Source organism: Tamandua tetradactyla, chromosome 1 (assembly GCF_023851605.1).
Source record: "Tamandua tetradactyla isolate mTamTet1 chromosome 1, mTamTet1.pri, whole genome shotgun sequence".
NCBI classification, from domain to species: Eukaryota; Metazoa; Chordata; class Mammalia; order Pilosa; family Myrmecophagidae; genus Tamandua; species Tamandua tetradactyla.
This window is the reverse complement of record NC_135327.1, coordinates 148,286,685-148,308,189: the sequence shown is the minus strand read 5'-3', so window position 1 is coordinate 148,308,189 and position 21,505 is coordinate 148,286,685.

Genomic DNA, 21,505 nt, shown 5'->3' with positions numbered 1-21,505 from the left:
GTTTATTCTCTGGAGAAACTAAAACAAGATCTCTGAACTGGGAGAAGAAGAGACAGAGACCATACTGAAAATAGGAAGATGAAATGTATTTCATGCACTGAATATCAAGACAACACATTTCCTCCTTCATTCCATTCCCTGAGCACTGGCCAAACAATTCATTCACCACAGTTGTAAGGATTAGACATACATTTTTTTTCAGTCCAAGAGATTCAAAGTTTCTTCTTTATGTATTCAGAGAAAAAATGTATATATTATGATCCTGAGAGTTTCCCAGTGACAGACCCTGCTGGATCAGGACTACCCTAGAGTGAAATCCTCAGCTGATAACTCTCCCATGTGCAAATACCATCCTGTCATGCTTACTATGGAACTTTCGAATATGAACACAAAATGAAGGGTCACTAGACAACTTAAGAAAATCTTTTATGAAAGAAAAAAACAAAAACACCATAAACAGAGAAAAGAAATTTAGAGGAAATAGAGATGTGTGAGAAGAAATGCAAACCTCAAAAAATTTATATTAGTGTCCTCTGAGAGTTCAGGGAAATAGAGTATCCAGAAAACAATAATTGATATACAAATTGAAAATTGGGGGTGGGGGTATGAAAGGGCCCATGGAAATGAACATTATGGTAAGATAAATGAAAAATCAAGTAGAAGGGTTGGAAAATAAAATTGACTAAATTAAGAAGGTAAAAGACCAGGAAAATGAAAATGGAGAAAATATTAGAAAATTGTTACATTAATCAAGGATGCCCTACTTATGAATAGTGGGAGCACTATAAAGATATTACAGGGAAAACAGAAGGGGGAGAATTAAATAAATGATTTAGGAAAATTTTCCAGGGCTAAAGGGAATTCTTCTCATTAAAATAATTCTTCTCACCATGTACCCTACAGAACGGATTCAAATATATTCTTATTAAAGATACATCTTTGAAAATTTTCAAAGCATTGGGTCAAAAAGGAGATTCTAAAAATTTCCTCAGGTGGGTAAAATCAGGTATAGTACTTTGGATCAGAATAGCTTTGGCATTCTCAGAAACAATTGATTACATATATAAAGTTGGTCTATTAGTTTGCTATTGCTACATAACAAATTACCATACCTTATAACTTAAAATAGCACTTATGTATTAGCTTACAGTTCTGTAGGTCAGAAGTGCATCAGAGCAAGTCTGGATTCTCTGCTCAGTTTGAAATCAAGATATTGGCAAGGTTGAGTTCTCATCTGGAGACAATGGGTCAACTCTGCTTCCAGATTCACTCTTGTGGGCAGAATTCAGTTTCTTGTGATTGTAGGACTGAGGTCCCCATTTCCATGCTGACAATCAACGAGGAGCTGCTCTCAGATCTTTGAGGCTTTCTACATCCCTCTCCATGTGTTCTTCTTCATTTTCAAGGCATTGGTAGTACATTAAAGTCCTCTCATGCTTGAAATACTTGACTTCATCTCCTGTACCTAAAGAGAACTGTTTAAATGTTGGTGTGATTGGACCAGGTCCACACAAATAATCTTCCTGTCTTAAAGTTAACTGATTTAGGACCTTGATAATATCTGAGAAATCTCTAAGAAATACTTAAATTTTTTCACTGGGAATTTTCAGTGGGCAAAAATACTAGAATTCTTTTTTCTTTGATTTTTACAAAGTTGTTCTGTCAGTATTTCCTAAAGTAATAATCTTGTTCTCTCTTTTTGCTCCCAACAATGACTTTACCATTGCTGACACCTGTGCTTTAAAAGATCTTTTCTATATGTGCTATATTTATCTAGAAAACAGTGCTTTTCCTGTCATTTGCCATTTAAAATAACTGAAAGTCAACCCACAGTTTTAATTAAAATTGTTACATGAATACATGCCATCCTCTACTGAGGATCTTAACAGTAATTTATTTGTGAAGCTAAACCATAAATTGAAAAGAAAATTTCAAAGCAGTCCAAAAAAAAAAGAAAAGATGTTGGTTGAATGTTTCATTCACAGGGTAATTATTGATATTACATATTTTGAGGATTGCAAAAGTCTGATAATGGGCATATAAATATTAATGAAAAAGAGCAAATGCTATTCTACATAAAATTTACCATAAATAAAACAAGACTTGAGGGAAAAAGGGGATATTAGGGTCCTTCCTCAGATTTTGTAAAAACAAATTTAAAATCATGACTGAGAATATATTGAAAAATGCTCCTGAAACAGGGTAATTTTATATCAATGTATGCTGCTCCAAGTATGAATTATCTAACTTGCTCACAGGAAGCATTTTATAATTATTATCTGTGGTTTTCTAATATATGCAACAATTTTCAAGCTTTATACAAAGGTAGCATACTCAAATTAATATCTGGTGAAATTAGGTGGAAATTCCTGCTAAAATAAGAGAATTATTTCAGATTTTAATAACAAAGAATATGGAGAGAGAGATCTATTTTACTAAAAAGTAAGCATCTCTCTCAAATCTCTTCAGATTTGATTATTAATATTCAGATATAAAATTATTTATAGTTATATGTAGCTGTGTAATAGCATCAACATAAGATGGAAATTTGTCAAATTAATCAAATTTCCCAAGCCCCAGGCCAGACTTACTGAATCAGAAATTCTACTGGGGCCTAGCAATCTGTTGTAACTGTTTTGAGAATCACTGAACATCATGAACTTTAAAGGAACAAGGATTATATGATAGAGGCATTTTGACCTGGAAGTGGCAGTGATATAAAGGATGAGCCCAACCTGACTCCCCCACCAACCTCAGTATTGAGGTTTTGAAGGATGGGTAGTTTCAAAGGGCTTCACATGATGAGTTGAACTCAAGGAATATTTACATCTTGTTTAGAGTTCACAGGTGAAGTGAATGGTCAGTGAAAAGTGTAGAGATTGGTGGGTAGTTGTTAATTATAACTTAGGAATTCCGGGGAAAAGAGAGCAAAGGTTTTAGATGGAAGAATATGGTTCCATGGTTTAGGAAAGAAACCTAGTATGGTTAACGGCCCTGTGAGACAGCAATGAACCCCATATTGGGAAATTCAAAAGGACAATTTGCATATTCTATTGTTGGCAGCACTGTAGTGAACAATAGCAATTACACAGACAGATGTTAGAAATAAACTCCCTTGGTTATAGTCTTGGTCGTATCACCTTTTAATTTTGTGACTTTGGATTAGCTTTGTTGTTGTTCTCCAAAATTAGAGGGGAAAATAGTAGTTATCTTGTCGAGTTTTTGTGGGTATTAATAACATAATATTAATGTGCTTGGGGTTGAAACATATACATGGCAATAAAAAAGAAGAGGAGAAAGCTTTATTTTCTATAACTGTGCTCAAATTCCTCTGAAGGTCACCATTTATGTGGCTGATGGAAAGTATTGTGGGTGGAAAAAACAAAACTGGGCAACAAAAATTAATTCAGTTTCATTTGGATGAATGGGGATCTTTCAGTAGATACTCAGTCTTACCAAGTTATCTCTCTTTCTGCCCCAGATGGCACAGGTATGTCACCATGGTGATGGCTAAAGGAGCAGCTGATCTGAATTAGATTGATCTAATACCCTTTGGATCTATGGTGGGCTCTTCAGTGATTCTTCATCATTGAATATTCCGGTGGCAAATATCCAAATGCACTGAGATCAACGACATATTCAGCTTCAAGTCTGCTATGCAGGGACAGTCCCACCCTGCTGATTAGATCCCACCTTAGCTCTCGCAACCTCTGCATATAAGTCTTAGTCACAATGGCCAAGAAGACTAGGGATTAGACAATCCATCTGAAGGTCTTGGCTGGTGAGCCTCCCATCCCTTTACTTTAGTGGCCCTAGGACAGCTCCACCAACTCTCAACTTTCAGTTTCTATTCTGGGACCATACTAGAACTTCTGAATTTTCAAAACCTAAGAGCTAATAAAGACCCAGGTATTCTGCCTATGACTCTCTAAACCCACTATTTACACTCTCGTTCAGGGACATCTTCCTAGTGGTATCTTTCCTGAGTTCCAGACTGAAAGCCAAGCCTAAAATCCTTTGTTTTGGCTCCCCTCTTGACTTGTTAGGGATTTCTGCCAACTTGGCCCTCAAGTGAGACCTCTTCCTCATCCTTTCCTTTCTCCTTTCAATCTTGAGAACACATCTTTCTCCCATTCTTAAGCTGAATTATTTGTGCCTTTGACTTATAGTAAAAGTTTGGTGATGTGGGCACACCAGAGTGGTCTTCTAATTTGTAAAGAAAATTTATAAAAATCCTTTCATGCCTTCAACAAAGCCTGGCTCTCTCTATGGATTCGAAGAATTAGTTTTGAATGTCAAAGGTAGTTATAAATTTATTTGGTGAAATCCTCTTAATTGATTAGTCCCTATTTTAACTTTAATGATAGGATGCAGGGAAATAAAATTTAGATGAAGATGGAAATTGAATTGGTTTAATCTTTTCAAAATAAAATCCTTGCTACCTAAGTAATATCTATACTCAATTATTTAATATGTGTCAAGCACTCTATTATGTTCTTTACATTTATCATCTCATTTAATCATCACAACAGCTCCAGGAAGCATTTTACAGATGATAAAACTAAGGTACATTGAGGTTAAATTACCTCAAGCAATAGGGATTAATTGAAATAATCAAGATTGAATTTAAGCAGTATGACGAGTGTCTAAGCTCTGAAACGTTCCATTACACTCCATATTCTGTGCATGAAACAGAATTCTTACTCAATAAATAAGAGTCATTATACTAATATTACTATTCTCATTTGGCAACTCTGATCACTAGAAGTTGTTATATGCGGTTTTAAAATGATATCATACCATTCTGGTTTATATTCTCATCTTTTGTGAATTAGTCTAGTTGGAATCCATCAGAGATTGATCAGCTCTTAAAGGAGAAAAATGTACGGGAGAATATGGAAAAATGAAAATGATTTGGAGCTTCATCTTTTAAGAAATTAAATTGCAGTTAGAAGATCCCAACTCCACTAGTTGTGATAGCAAAATAAGGTCACATTTTTATTAAATAGCAAATTGTAATTGACTCTGAAATAGAGAGGTCCTTGTATGATTTGATTAAATTGATCCTTGGAACACAGAAACGTCTTAGTAATCTCAAAATATTTCTTCATAACCACCAATGTGGGTCCATCAGGTTTTTATAAACCTTTATTTTTATATGCACATGGAAGGTTAGGCCACGTTCTAGGGTTAATAACAACACAGCATTTCTTAGAGCTTAATTAAGTCTCAAATTTGTAGCTTCTACTAAATTAACCAAATCATATTCAGGTTTTGTACTAGAATCACATTCAGACTCGATGGTACCACATGAAGTACAATCCTTACTGCTAATAGAAATCATCCAACAATTTTTGGTTAGTTGATTAATTATGAACGCTGTTAATTTATCCTTAAATCCATATGTACTCTCAATTCAGAACTTTAATATCCTTACCTGATTAAGGAGACCCTCATGATTATATTTCTGTATTTCTAGAACTTCCTATTCCCAAAACATACCACTTAAATGTCCTCACACCAAAATCCTTGCTTAACATTGTTTCTATCTTATCTTACAAATGAAAAGGGAAAATGTCAGGCCAGTTATCAATAACTACTACAGATTCCCTTGTAGAATCAAGCTTCTTATCAAAATCAAATCAGCTCAAGTGGCTAAACTAGTGGTTCCTTGTAAGACATGTCAATTTGATTAATATAAAAGGCTAAATATAATCATTCTAAGCTGAAAGGTTTATAGAAGAGTTCATAACTTTGAATGCCATGAAAACTGAGATGTTTCTTTACTTTCTCAGACACTTCTATAAAAAAATGAATGACACATATATTAATTGCTTAATGTTTTGCTGCTACTCAATAAAATTGTGGTTATAAAGGTAGAGGCTCATCATAAAAGACATAAATGAATTCAGAGAAAATGCTTTAGCAAATCATTATGCCAAGACAGCAATGCTCACAAAAGTCCAATGCAAAGACCTTTTATAAAACAAAAAATAAAATCCAAGTTAAAAAATTTCATTCATGAGTGCACAGATACGATCACCAATTCTGAAATGATTGGGTTGTAAGATTTATGAGGATAAACTATGGGAAAGCCAGGACGACTGAAAGGTGGCACAAGATAGCCTCAAATGGACACTTGCTAAAACAATTCAGGAGATAATTCATTACAAAAGTAACAAATTGCCCACCGTATTAAACAAACACTGATAGATCAACTTTATTCTAGAGTATCAGAGAATGATTCAAATTAGTGTCTTATCTTTAACCAACATAATCATGGAAAAATGATAAAGGTTTGACATGAAAATGCTATGTTCTGATAGGCCGTATTGAATACCTCCAAATAGAATTTATTATACAGCTGTCTTCCTTTATGGATTATGAATATGTACAAGTCAAAGTATGCATTTTTCTGGATGTGTGGTCTTCAAGCCCAAAAACTACCACTCTCAAATTCATATTCTATCACGTCTAGTCATCTCAGACTTCTCCAAGAACAAGACTAGAATTTTGCATGACAGAAGCTTAGATGTGATTCAATTGATTGCATAAGGCACAAACTACTGGCATCCAACAAGATGTATATAGCACAACCCGAAAGTGTGAGAGACTAACATTCTATGGGACAAATTTTAACCAGTGAAAGATAGAAAAGAGATGGCAGATAAATTGCTTCCCCTTTCTTCTCTTGATGGAGTATTCCAAGACTTCCTTACCTAAATGAACATTTCCAAAATGCACTAATTACATATAGCCTCTCCAAATATGTTATGTACAACACAGCAATCAGCTATGTATTCTTTTGAACCTATGGCCAGCTCAGTAATACACCATCTTTATTTGATTTTCCACCATTACTCTTTTGCTTCCTTTCCCTTCAATCTTGTGTCACTCCATGGAAGATTTACCTTAGTTTCTCTTATCTAGGAATTCTTGGCCAAGACAATTGATACCAGAAATTGTAAAAAGTAGAACATAAAGCTAGTAATGTAAAATTTTACTTCCCACCTGTTTAAAAGCAAAAGGAACCCTATTGTCAGTGATGAGTGACGTAGTAACAATCCTTTATATTTAGTGGATTCACAATTACTAAAGACTTCACCTGCGATTAATTAAGTTGATGTGCAGGTAAAATGCAAGGAATTGGAAGATCAAGTAATACTGCTCTGATCAGTATGATGCAATGATAATTATAAGAAATGGGGTGCTTGATGGCTACATTAAACGGCATGGAAAGCCTTGCAAAAATCAAGTGATGAGCTCAAGGCGACTAATTGCCAATACAAGCCTCGCTATGTAACCAGCGAGTTTCGGTGGTAGAGTTTAAAGAAGACTCTGTTCTCCTACAGTCATAAGATAAAATGTGAAAAAAAGTGATATGATTATAAGGGATGCAGTACTGTACTGCAAAGGAAAGTTATGTTCAATGATTGAGTTCTCTGATCATCAAATAAATTCCCTGGTAATGAAAAAGTGAGACCCTGGGATAAATGGGGTGGAAAATTTGATTATTTTAACTCTCAGATTTCCTCTTTTTTAGAAGCAGAAACTCCTCTCCCCTTGTAGCAGAAAAGCTGCTCTAATTTTGCCTGAAACTGCAATAGCTTCAATTGAAATAATAGTCTCATAATATATTAGTTTTTCTCAACCTCTATACCTCCTTGTTAACAGGATGATAACAAGGGACAGGGCTCAGCACAACTTAAGAGTAAGATCTGCTCAGGGAAGAAACATCATTCTTGCCAAAGGAACTGTGGAGACTGGTAAGTGTCTGCAGAAGACAGGGAAATATGTTGGGAAGTGGATCTTGATATCTACATCTGGAAAGGGAGATTGTGTTGATTCTGAGGGATTTATTATAAAGAATATAATTTATAAAGATAGATTAGACTGGTAGATAGATGATAAATAGATAGAAAAATTCCAAATTGAGCTGAGGCCATTCTTCAGGGGAAGTAGAAATAGAAATACTGAACCATTTCAAGGAATGGATGCTTCCTCCCCCCCTAAAAATGCCATCATAGACATCAGTTCATGGTGGGAATTGTAGGGTCGTTGATAAGTTTACCTACTCTATTGTTATTTATACAGGCTCCAGTTTTTCAATTGAGATGATTAACAGCTAGCAGAAAGGCTTGTATTGGTTCCATGATCTGTATTATAAGGACCATTTTATAGGCTGATCTGCCACCCTTGGCCAAGATAATAAATTAGAAGCAATATCTTAGGAGGAATGGTGGAGATCAATATAAACACCAAAGAAGTTGATAAGTTCCATCATTTTCCCATTCAATTCATCTGTGTCATCTCTGCAAAAATGAGATTAAGGTTGTCTACTGTACACTTCATTGGATGGTGGACAAAATTGAAGGTGTTATGTCATATTTGATATCTTTATGGAAGTTTATTAGCATAAACTTTGGCACTTTGTACATAGCTATATTTTGGAAGGCTTTTTTTCCCCCTCAATTATCAATCATAGACATGCAGAACTTGGCAAATACTTTAGGTGCTCTAATAAGACACATGCATAAGAGGTATGAGAAGTTAAAGTCACCCTAAAATTCAGGCATGTTGAACTCTGCAATGCTGAAGTGTTTGCAATATCTTTCACCTTTCAATGAGTTGATTTTTTTCCTTTTCTAGAGTCATTTCATACTGAAAGTATTGGTTTAAATTTATGCTTACAGTAGCTCTGATAACATCAGCATCCCAGAGTTTATAGACTATAAATTCATTGGCATACTGTGCTGGTTTGGAAGGATGTATGTACCCTAGAAAAGCCATGTTTTAATCCTAATCCCATTTTGTAAAGGCAGCCATTTCTTCTAAACCCTATTCAGTATTGTATACTTGAAACTGCAATTAGATCGTCTTCCTGGAGATGTGACTCAGTCAAGAGTGGTTGCTAAACTGGATTAGGTGACAACATGTCTCCATCCATTTGGGTGGGTCTTGATTGGCTTACTGGAGTCCTATAAGAGAGGGAACATTTTGGAGAATGAGAGATTCAGAGAGTAGAGCAGAACAACATAGCCATGAGAAGCAGAGTCCACCAGCCAGCGACCTTTGGAGATGAAGAAAGAAAATGTCTCCCAGGCAGCTTCATAAAAGAGGAAGCCAGGAGAAGAAGCTAGCAAATGACTAACCAGGTTCACCATGTGCCCTTCCAGCTGAGAGAGGAACTCTGACCGTATTCACCAAAGGCCTTTCCAGATGAGAGAGAAACTCTGACTGTGTTCACCATATGCTTCTCACTTGAGAGAGAAACCCTGAACTTCATTGGCCTTCTTGAACCAAGGCATCTTTCCTTGGATGCCTTAGATTGGACATTTCTATAAACTTGTTTTAATTGGGACATTTTCTTGACCTTGGAACTGTAAACTGACAACTGATTAAATTCCCCTTTTTAAAAGCCATTCCATTTCTGGTATATTGCATTCCAGCAGCTAGAAACTAGAACACACAGTATGTCACATATGCCACATATTCCACATAGCAATGTTTCCTTGGGCCAGGAAACACATTTATGCCAAAGGAGGAGAGGGAACAAATGACACAGACTTCTTCATTCTTACAAAATATCCCATTAAACAGAAATAAGCAGACAGATTGTATAGTGGAATGGCCTATTGAAGATTTATCTATGGTACTAGCTCAGTGACAACATTTTGAGAGCTGGGGTACTGTCTTTGGTGCATTATGTATATTGAACCAATGATCAATATACAATGCTGTATTCTATAGATAGAATCAATGGATCCAGGAAGTAAAAAGCATAAATAGGACTATTTTTATTGAATTTATTGTTTATATAAATTTCCTTCTAGCTATCACTGACAGTGACATGCTTGATGCATTTGTTCTTTCTATTACTAAAATCATAAAGCATCCCAACCTAGAGGTGCTAGTTACCAGAATCACTTCTGCCAGCAAGGTTTCCACTGAGAACTGCAGCAAACACATGGCCACATGTGCTCCTCATGCCAGAGTGCCAGTAGGCAAAGAAAAAAGTTGCTGTAAAGATGAAGAAATCATGAGGATCTAGATTTGCTAGTAAACCACAGGAGAAAAGAAGAGTATTTCTTGAAACCATGAGTTTTGCGGGGGTATCTCCATTGCTTCCATGACAAGTGATAATGGTGAATGGACAATTAAAGCAAACATGACTTCAAAAGAAGAAAATCTGAGTGATGCTATCAGGAAGACAACTCAGAGCAACCAAATAAAGTAAGGATAATCTAAGTAAGGATAAAGTAAGAGGTAATAAAATATCTCAGTTATAGTTTTCTATAACTGCAAAACAAACTATCTCCAAATATTTGTGTCCTAAAAGCAATGCCATTATATTCATTATTCTGCAAGAAAGGAATTTGGGAAGGACTGGCCTGAGCAGCTTGTCTCTGTTCCTTCCAGTACCAACTGTGGAAGGTCTCCAGGGGCAGAAGAAAAGATGTAGAGCATACCTCACTTCTGGTCATAGCAAGATTTTACTGGCTGTTGGCAGGGAGAGAGCTGGTCCTGGCAATCAGCTGGGAGTTCAGGCAGGGATTTCAACCATATGACTCACTTACCCTGCACAGGGGCCTCTCCATGGGGTTTCTGGGGCTTCTGGGCCCTCCTCACCATATGTAGCTGGTTTCAAGAGTGAGTGTTTGAAGAGATTAACATGGAAGCTGAAAGATTTTTCTGAGTCAGATAGTCAATTCTGCTGTATTATTTTTTAGTCAAGAAAATCAGCCTAGAACCAAGAGGACAACTATTTCTTTCGGTGAATGGACAGAAGAACAAAGTATCTATGGTATCTTCAGTCTCAGATCCCAACATCAGCTATAAGAGTATAAAAGTGCAGTTTAATTTGCTAATCCTTGTTAAGTTCTTTTTAGGTGACTATTTCTTTGGGAAGTAAAGGCATCTATCTTATTTTCATATGAAAGGGTTCAAACAGATCAGAATAGCATGAGATGCGGGCTGTATGGGATCTAGTTTATTATTCTTCCCAAATATTTTAGTCCTCCTTGCTCTTCTGGGCCTTGCCCAATTGTTTTGTTTCCTGATTTAGTTGCCCCTGTGGAAGATAAGACATTATTCAAGGCACAAAGCCATGGCTACCTTCACTTCATCTTCTCACACTACCAGTTGTCTCAGTGATTCCTAGAATGAGAGCAGGGCTTGGGCTGATCTGGGTTGTATTTCCATTCCACCATTCATTGGAGAACCCATAGCAGCTCTCATTCCTAGGTCCAATCTGGTGGAACCCAAAGAGGCTCTAGCTTCCCACAGGTTGATTTCTTCTTTAATAATATCTTTATTAAGATATAATTCACATGCCATCATACCTGTTCAGTGGTTTTTAGAACATTCAGAGATTTGCGCATCCATCACCACAATCTAATTTTAGAGCATTTTCATCACCCATGGGTTGAATTTTAATCTATGAGAGATAGGAAATGGGAAGCAGTTGGAAGATAAATTGCTCACCCTTCTACACAGTGACAGATTGTTTTGAGATGCTGTGGTTCCATATGGCCTCTCTGAAGATGTCCTGCTCGACTAAATAACCAGCTGTGATTTCTTGTAAAATGTGGGACAACTCAGTAATCCAACACCTGATATGTGCCTTCCATCCTGGCTGCTTTATTTGCCCTTTCCCATTCTCTTATTTTCCTAGAAATTAAATGCCCAATAAGGTGTTTGGCATGTCCACTTTGTCCGGGATCTGTTTCCTAGGGGTTGGGTAAGACTTGTGGCATTCATATATCCCCAGATTTTGATTCCCATTTCATCCCCTCCATGTATACAGCCTTGAAAAACTGTTCATTTTACCCAAGTCCTTCAGATTATTTTTGTTCCAATTAGTCCACTTCTTTTCCTGTGCTATTCCTTAAGTCTGCAATATACTTTCCTCTTTCTCCACCCAAAAAAGTGCTGTTTTTCCTTTAAGACCCAGAGATAACCCTACTGAATATTCTAGCCATTCTTTCCCTTAAGTGTTTTTTTGTCTTCCAGTTTTACTTCTAGATAAGTATTTACCACTTTTGCCTTGAATCATAGACAACTTTTTTTCACCTTCCCCATCACCTACCAAACATTGTTTTCTTTGGGAACAGCTTTGTTTATCCTCCTTTGTCTTTGCATCTCCTAAGTTCCTTGGCACAAGTCTTGTGCATAGAAGAGAGTCATCAATGTTTAATTGAACATAACGTACCATTACAGAAAAAAAAGGTATTTCAGATTGTATATATTGACACTAATTTAAAATGAGGTTAGTCAAGATATTAATCATCATACCTGCCTTAATGATTTCATACCTTTTGACTCTTCAAAGCATATTTTCCAGAAGATCCAAATTATCTCTTATTTCTCTTAATATAAGGAAAAATCCCATTGAAATTGGGAAACTGAGTGCCTTTTTTTATATTCAATTCTGCCCTAGTTTGAATCATTTCAAAATTCTTTTTTTTTTTCAGAAAATACTTTGAAATATATCCAAGAAAAGTTTAAAACCTGGAAATTTAATAAGGAACAGAGAAATTCATCTTGCTGAAGAAATGTCACAGTTTACCCAGAATATCCCATTTTTCTCAGAAACCTTCCCCATAAGAACATATGGTTATTAGGTATTACCTAGCAATGAATCCTAATCAACCCCTAATGAAAAATTTTGATGTGTTTCTTGGTCTGCATGCTTCCTCCTTTAAATATTAGGTAGTCACTTAAGAAGGGTTGATTCTGCAACAAACTCAGGCTTTGAAATAAATAACAGTGGACTAGTACATTGTTAAGGAGCATTGTGCTGATTTCATTTCATTTAGAAACAAATACATAGTGTTTAGTGGAACTTAATAATGTGCTTCATTTTAATTTCCAGGACACCAAAGCAACCTCAAGTTATTACAATATGCTAATAATTAAATGGTGGATCAATTAAATAATACCTAATAGCAGATGACACAGTGTCATCTAGTCTCTGCCTCATCCATACCACAAAATTTTAATAATTATCTGCTTAGAAATGCTGAGATGTTTAAAAAATGGTTTTTGCTCTAATATAAGATTCAAGCTGGCCAAGAAATAGATGCAGGGGCTCAAACAGTGTGTCTAGGTGAGGCCAACTGAAGATCTTTAAGATATTTCAGATACTGGCCAGGAGTTTACCTTAACAATATTTTATCTCTCACTCCTAATTTGAAAACACTAGAAGACATCAAGAGAGAACCAAGCATGCTTCAATATAGAACAATGCAGATGACTTACAACTGCTAGAGAGACTTTAATCTATCTCAAGTAAATGGAAATATGTTTTAAAAGCATAAATGTTCTTTAGCATTACAGTCAGTCCTTTCAGTGAGCCTTGCAAATTGTAGATGAATTCTCTGAGACTGTGCCACTTTCTGTGGACTCAGATTTAAGAATTTCAAACTAGATTCAACTTTTCTGAATGTTATTTATATCAGAACATTGTAGTGTCAATGCAAAGATAAGGGTCTTCACTGAGTAAAAACTGCTAACCACATATTTATGTTGATCATCCTTTCTTGGTACACTTCTTTTCCTTTTTGACACACATATGTGCGCATATTTCTATTTTCATTATGCTATAATGCCCAGGTCATTTCTAACTATGAAAATTTTATTCTGAAAATTATATAAACTTGAGTTCCTTGAGAGTTGGGATCTTTATTTTGTTCAGTGATAAATCTCAAGTACTTACCCAGCATATAAATGGTGTTGAATAAATATTTGTTGAAGAAAGGATAGAAAATGGAGGGGTAGAAGGATGGTGTTCTAGTTTACCAGCTGCCAGAATGCAATATACCAGAAATGGAACGGCTTATTTTTTTAATTAATTAATTAATTTATTTGTTTTGCATGGGCAGGCTCCGGGAAACAAATGGAATGGCTTTTAAGAAGGGGAATGTAATAAGTTCCTAGTCTACAGTTCTAAGGCTGAGAAAATGTCCCAATTAAAACAAATCTATAGAAATGTCCAACTAAGGCAGCCAGGAAAGATACCTTGGTTCAAGAAAGCCAGTGATGTTCAGCATTTCTCGCTCAGCTGGAAGGGCAGAGGGTGAACATGGTGGCATCTATGTGGCTTCCTCTACAAGCCCCGTGTTTCACGAAGCTCCCTGGGATGGTTTTCCTTCATCTCCGAAAGTCACCGGCTGGTGGACTCTCTGCTTCTCATGGCTATGTCCTTCTGAAGCTTTCTTCAAAATGTTTCTTCTTTTAAAGGATTGAAATAAAGTAATCAGTACCCATCTGAAAGGGTGGAGACAAGTCTCCACCTAATGAGGTTTAATACCCACACTTGGTTGAGTCACGTCTCCATGGAGATAATCTATTTAAAGTTTCCAACATAGAGTACTGAATAGGGATTAGAAGAAATGGCTGCGTTTACAAAATGATATTAGGATTAAAACATGGCTTTTCTGGGGTACATAACTCCTTTCAAATCAGCACAGGTGGGGAAAAAAAGGGAAGAAAGAGCAAAAGCTTTATTGACTCACTATTTTCCTTCATATACCTGGAGTGTTATTTTAACAGCAATGTATCTGAAAGAGAAGTTAACATTAAGTAATTTATCATTTAGATATTTTAAGGTCATTTTAGCAACATATTGGACAAAGAGTTTTGGGGTATGTCTGATATTTCCTTGGGTCATTTTAATGACCCTTCACCTGCTATTTGAAAAGTTGTACATAGGAATTACAACTGTTTAATAGATATCAAGAATATGAAGACATTTTAACTTGGCTCCCCCTTGTGGAAAGGTACATGGAGTCAGGTTGGTATGCAGGTAAAATGAATAATCTACGGCACATCAGACTTCCACCATAACCTCTCAGGGTGAAAAATGTGTAGGTGACTGGATAAGTATGAGAATTGTATTACATTTGCTGCATCAAGATTATGAAATGTCACTTTAAGATAAAAGAAACAAAACTAGACTTAAGCCAGAATGCCAATTCACTTCTTTTCAGCTCTGTTTAGCAGAATATTTTTCAAAATGATACCACACCTGCTGTGTGAACATGTTATTCCCAAGATACACAAATTAATTTCTTATTAACATCATGTTCACAAAAATTTCAAAACATATCTTCGGGGAGAGAAACACAAACAAAAATGCCTTAAAGGAAAATTTTTTACATAAAACTAAGACATGAAGTTCATTTACATTTGTCATTTAAAATAAAATGAAAATAATTTTGGTTATTGAAAGTATCTTGCTGAATAGCATTGAAACAGATGGCTCTAAACCACTGATTTTAAACTTGCTTGGTTGAGAGGTCAGAAATTTACCCAATTTATGGGAAAAGTAGGTCACAATGATAAGGCAGTATAAGGTTATAGTATATAGACTATATAGTTGGTATTCTAGTTTGCAAACTGCCAGAATGCGATATACCAGAACTGGGAACTGCTTTTTAAAAGGGGAATTTAATAAGTTACACGTTTACAGTTCTCAGGAAATGAAAATGTTCAAGTCAAGGCACCAACAAGAGGTTACCTTCACTCAAGAAAGGACAATAGATCAGGAACGCCTTACGTAGCTGGCATCTGCTGGTCCCTTGTTCCTGGGCTCTGATGCCTTCAGCCTCTGTTCCTGTTGGGGTTCCTCACTTTGCTTTTCTGGAGCAGACCTTTGTCTCTTGGCTTGCCTTAGCTCTCTTCAGGTTCTGACTTGCTTAACATCTCATGGCAACATCTGCTGGACTCCAAGCATCTCCACACATCCATGTCTCTGTTCTCCAAGTGAAGGTATCTGTGTCAGCTCTGCTCTGAAGTTTCTGTCGGCTTGGTTATTTCTGTCATTTTTCATTCAGACTTTTTCCAAAATGTTTCCTCTTTTAAAGGATTCCAGTTATCTAATCAAGACCCACCTGGAATGGGTGGAGTCACATCTCCATCTAATCAAATATCCCACCCACAATTGGGCACATCACATCTGTGTGGAGGTAATCTAATCAAGTTTACAACCTACAGTACTGAATGAGGATTAAAAGAAATGGCTGCTCCCACAAGGTAGATCAGGAATAAAACATGGCTTTTCTGGGGTATATAAAATTTTCAAACCAGCACAGTTGGTAAGGGCATGGATCCTCTCCATTCAAGAGTATCCGGGTTGGAACCTTGGCTTACTTACTTTCTGGTTGTATGACCCTGAATAAACTTTCTATCTCACTTTGCATATGCTTCACAACAAGGAAAGGAATATGCTTACCTCATATATTTTTGAGGACTAAATTAATGGATAGCCCTTAGAACAGTGCCTGACATACGTTAGTAGCTCACACATCCCCGAGTATGTTCAACAGATTGAAAGGAAGCCACACCGGAAGTAAAGATATCACTTTGAAGACCACTGCATAATCTTGGCAACAAATAACTACCACAAAGCCAAATGAACAGGGAAGAGAGGACTGATTGAAAAGACACGTAGGAGTTTGACTCTACAGACCTTGATGACTATTGGAAGAGAAAGATAAATAAAATGATTAAAGATTCTTGGATTCCTAACTTGGCCAACTGGACTGATGATTAGTACAAGTGACCAAAATTGAGAATACGCTAGCAGGAACTGATTCAAGGAGAAAGATAGTCAAGATGAAGGCATACTGAGTTTGAAATGCACATAAGGCATACAAATTGTAACATTTTGTTACACAGAACTCAAAAGACAGTTCTGGGCCACAGACACAATTTGGAAGTGATGACTATATAAGCCATACTTAAGCCATGAATGTGGTTCAGATTACCAAGACTGAAAAGAGCAGAGAATAGATTTATTGAGGTAAGATGGGAGTTTTGAAAGTAAAAAATGATAAATAATTTTGTCTAAGGATCTGGAAGATAGTTTGATTAGGAATGCCAAAGTGATAGGATGGTAAAGTTAAATAAGACCATAAATCCATCTCAACCTCTTACCTAAGTATCACTCTTTATTTCCAATGTCCAGCTATACCTTTCTATCTAGAAGTCCCACAAGTACCTCAAGCCCAGCATATCTAAATTACTCCCAAAGCACAGGTTTCGTATTACTTTTTATCCCTTGTCACACTTCTCACTGTTTACATTTCTGTTGCACCAACTAGAATGTAAATTCCTTGAAGGCAGTGTCTTTTATTTAAATATTTTTTTATTGTAAACAACAAAAAAAACATACAAATGTTGTTGACACACAAACATTCTATACATGGCATACAATCAATGGCTCAGAATATCATCACATAGTCGTGTATTCATCACCATGATCATTTTTTTTAACGTTTGCATCTCTCCAGCAAAAGAAATAAAAAAGAAAAAAGAAAACTCATATATGCCATACCCCTTACTCTCATTGACCACTAGCATTTCAGTCTACTCAATTCATCTTAACCCTTGTACCCCCTATTATTTGGGGGTTTTTATTCATATTTTTACTTATCTGTCCATACCATAGATAAAAGGAGCATCAGAAATAAGGTTTTCACAATCACACAATCACTTTGCAAAAGCTATATTGTTGTTACAATTATCTTCAAGAAATATGGCTATTGGAACACAGCCCTACAGTTTCAGGTACTTCCCTCTAGTCACTCTAATACACCATAAAGTATAATATATAATGCATAAGTAATGTAAAATCTATATAATGCCTAAGACTAACCTCCAGGATAACCTCTCAACTCTATTTGAAATCTCTCAGCCACCGACACTTTATTTTCTCTCTTCCCCCTTTTGGTCAAGAAGGTTTTCTCAATCCCCTGATGTGGAATCCCAGCTCATCCCAGGATTTCTGTCCCCTATTGCCAGGGAGGTTTACACCCCAAGAGTCATGTCCCATATAGAGGGGGGAGGGCAGTGAGTTTGCTTGCTGTGTCAGCTAAGAGAGAGAGAGAGAGAGAGAGAGAGAGAGAGCGCGGGGCCACATCTGAGCAACAAAAGAGGCTCTCTGGGGGTGATTCTTAGGCCTAATTTTACATAGGTTTAGCTTATCCTTTGCAGATCAAAGCTTCAGCCTATTGATTTGGTTGCCTCCACTGCTTTCAAGAATATCAGGAATTCTCCAAATGAAGAAGTTGAGTTTTTTTTCCCCCAAGGGGACTTTGCAAATATCACTGTTCAAATCACTCTGGTATTTATTGGGGCATCACATTAATTTGAACAAACCAACAAAATCTCATGCTCTATTCAAGATTCCCTGTACTTATGGTGTTCAATTAAACTGACCATGCAGATTAAATTAAGAAATACACTAGTCAAAATGTAAATTTTGCAGCAAATAAACATTTTTCCCTTTAGTCTCACACAGAAGTTAAAGTTTTAAAATACGAATAACCATCTATTTCAATACCCTTCAATACTGACATTTCTTTGTTCTCCTTCATGCAAAAACATTTTTTAATTTGTGCATTTAGTCACTATCATTGTACACTCTAAACATTCCTAAATTATACCATCTCAGTCTTTACCATCTATCTTTCCTTCTGATTTCATACGTGCCCTCAGCCCTTCTCCCTCTTTCATTCTGACATTCAGCTTCATTCAGGGTACTTACATTATTGTGCTACAATCAGGTAGTATTGTGCTGTCCATTTCTGAATTTTACTATCAGTCCTGCTGAACAATCTATATCCTTTCAGCATCAATTACCCTATTTCTAGATCCTGATAACCTGTATTCGTAACTAAAATTCTACTAGTTCACTCATTAATATTAGTTCATATCAGTGAGACCATACAGTATTTGTCCTTTTGTTTCTGGCTAAATTCACTCAGCATAATGTCTTCAAGATCCATCCATGTTGTTACATGCTTCATGACTTTATTCTGTCCTACAGCTATGTAATACTCCATAATATGTACATACCACAGCTTGTTTAGCCACTCACTCATCTGTTGATGGACATTTGGGCTGTTTCCATCTCTTGGCAATTTTAAATAATGCAGTTATAAACCCCATGTCCATCAATGACTCTAATATCATCTCATACCCTCAGAATTACATTCAGCTCTTTGCTTGTTTCTTATTTTTCATACCCAACCATTTACTAAGCCACATTGATTTTATCATTGCAACATATTTTATAGCCATCTCTTAATTTGCAGTTTCACTCCTACCATTTTATTTGAAGCCCTCATAACCCCAAATTGATATGTCTTTTTCTTTTTCCTCCTTTCTTGCCTATGCTCACACATGCTGCCATTACTGACTTTTCTAAAGTAGAAATTTGATCTCGACACTCTCTAAACTTTCAAAACCACACAGTACAATATAAAAAAATTGAAAATTCTTATAAAGGAATTCAAAACCTAACCCCATTTATGCAAATCTATCTTTCAAGGTTTTCCTCTACACTGATGCTGTACACAATTTTGTACTTAGCCTTTCATAATTACTTACCATTACCCAACTACGCCTTTGTAATTTCAACTTTTGTTCATCAAATTTCCATGATCTAAAACTTTACTCTTTTCTTCTCCAAATTTCTGACTGCCTGCTGAATTTTTAACCAGATGGCGTCTTGGTAACTCAAAACATCATTTTTGATACCTAAATCATTATTTTATCTTCTGTACCATCCTCCACCTCCTCTATTCCCTGTCCTCATTACCGGCAAGCTGGAAATCTAGATTTCTTCCTTGTGCTTAATATACAAATTAATATAAAAGCATTATGTATTATAGCCTCTAAATATTTCAAATTTATGTTCTTTTCACCATCCCCACAGCCATTCCCTTAGTACAGGTCTTGGTCACTTCTCATTGATCACATAATAAAGTCCAAACATCTGGAAAGAGGATTTTTTTTTCACCATCAGTCTCCAACCTATGTTATCAGTATCACCCCCAAATATTTCTTATCTTTATATCCCATAAAAGGTGTGCTGAACTATACTACATTCACCAACACACCAAGCTCCTACCTGCCTCCGTGCTTCTTCTCTATGACAAAAGTTCTTCCTTCTTCTATGTCCCCCACTTTCTTTGCTCTTACTCAATTCCTTAACATCTGTTTAAATGCCATCTACTTAGTGAAGGCTTTCCCCTTTCCCAGATAGGCATTTATTTCTTTAGCTACCATAGGCTTTTATTCATATCCTGAGAATTTTACTTTCCATATTACAGTGAAATTTTGTATATATATGTATATCTTCTGTATTAAATTGAAGATGCCTTGAGGGCAGATACCATCCTTATTCACTGATATTTCTCCAGTATTAATAAAATGGATGACATACAGTAGGCACTCAATAAGCATTTGTTGATTTAAAGGCTGGAGATAATCTTGAATTGATCTTACAGCTCCTGGGCCATCCAGAAAATATTGTTACCTAGTTCATGCATTAAAAACTGCAGAAAAGTATATTATAAAGCCTATCACACATTTTTATGTCAAGATTTTTCCTAGACAAATTCTTATAAACCCTATCCAGTTGATATTCCTTCATAAAATCTTATCTTTAGTCCTTTTTCTCTAAGTTAAAAATAGCAGTTCCACTATTTTCTCTGAATCATTTTTCAATCCTACATTGGCTTTGTTGTTTCTTTTTTCTATATTACTTCATCTCACTTCAATTACTGGACTCAATATTTAGTTTAAAACAAACACTAGATGATTGCTAATTTTATTGTGCACCAATATTTACTTAGAGTTAACGAATGCCAGATAAAATAAAACTAAAATATTATAGCTAATAAAAAAGAATATAAATTTTGGTCTATTATTTAAAATAATAAATCATAATACATCATCACTGTAATTCTAACAACATAAGTAATTACAAGTTCTATTAAAACATGCTATTTAAATTATTATTTTTATAGCTTAATTCATGATAAACTATGTACATAATTCCTATATCCTTATTAAACCCTAAATGCGTGTTTTGTATTTTGGACATATATATTAGCAACATATTTTGTAATTAATTAGACTGGTTTGTGCAAATACATTCTTTTTATAATATCCAAAGATATAAAATTTTAAATGATTGCCTGAGAAAATATTAGAAGCTGAGTTTTTAAAATTTATTTATTAATTTAAAAAATTAACAAATGAAATAAAAATTAACAGATAATCAGTAATTCACAATATCCTCACCTAGTTGCATATTCATCATTTCTTAGAACATTTGCATCCATTCAGAAAAAGAAATAAAAAGACAGTAGAAAAAGAAATAAAACAAAAACAGAGAAAAAAAAACTTATACCTACCATACCCCTTATCCCTTGCTTTCACTGATCACTAGCATTTCAAACTAAATTTATTTTAACATTTGTTCTCCCTATTATTTCTTTTTATTCCATATATTCTACTCATCTGTTGTCAAGGTAGATAAAAGGAGCATCAGACACAAGGTTTTCACAATTACACAATCACATTGTGAAAGCTATATCATTATTCAATCATCTTCAGGAAACATGGCTACTGGAACACAGCTCCATTTTCAGGCAGTTCCCTCCAGCCTCTCCCTTACATTTTGAATAACAAGGTGATATCTACTCAATGC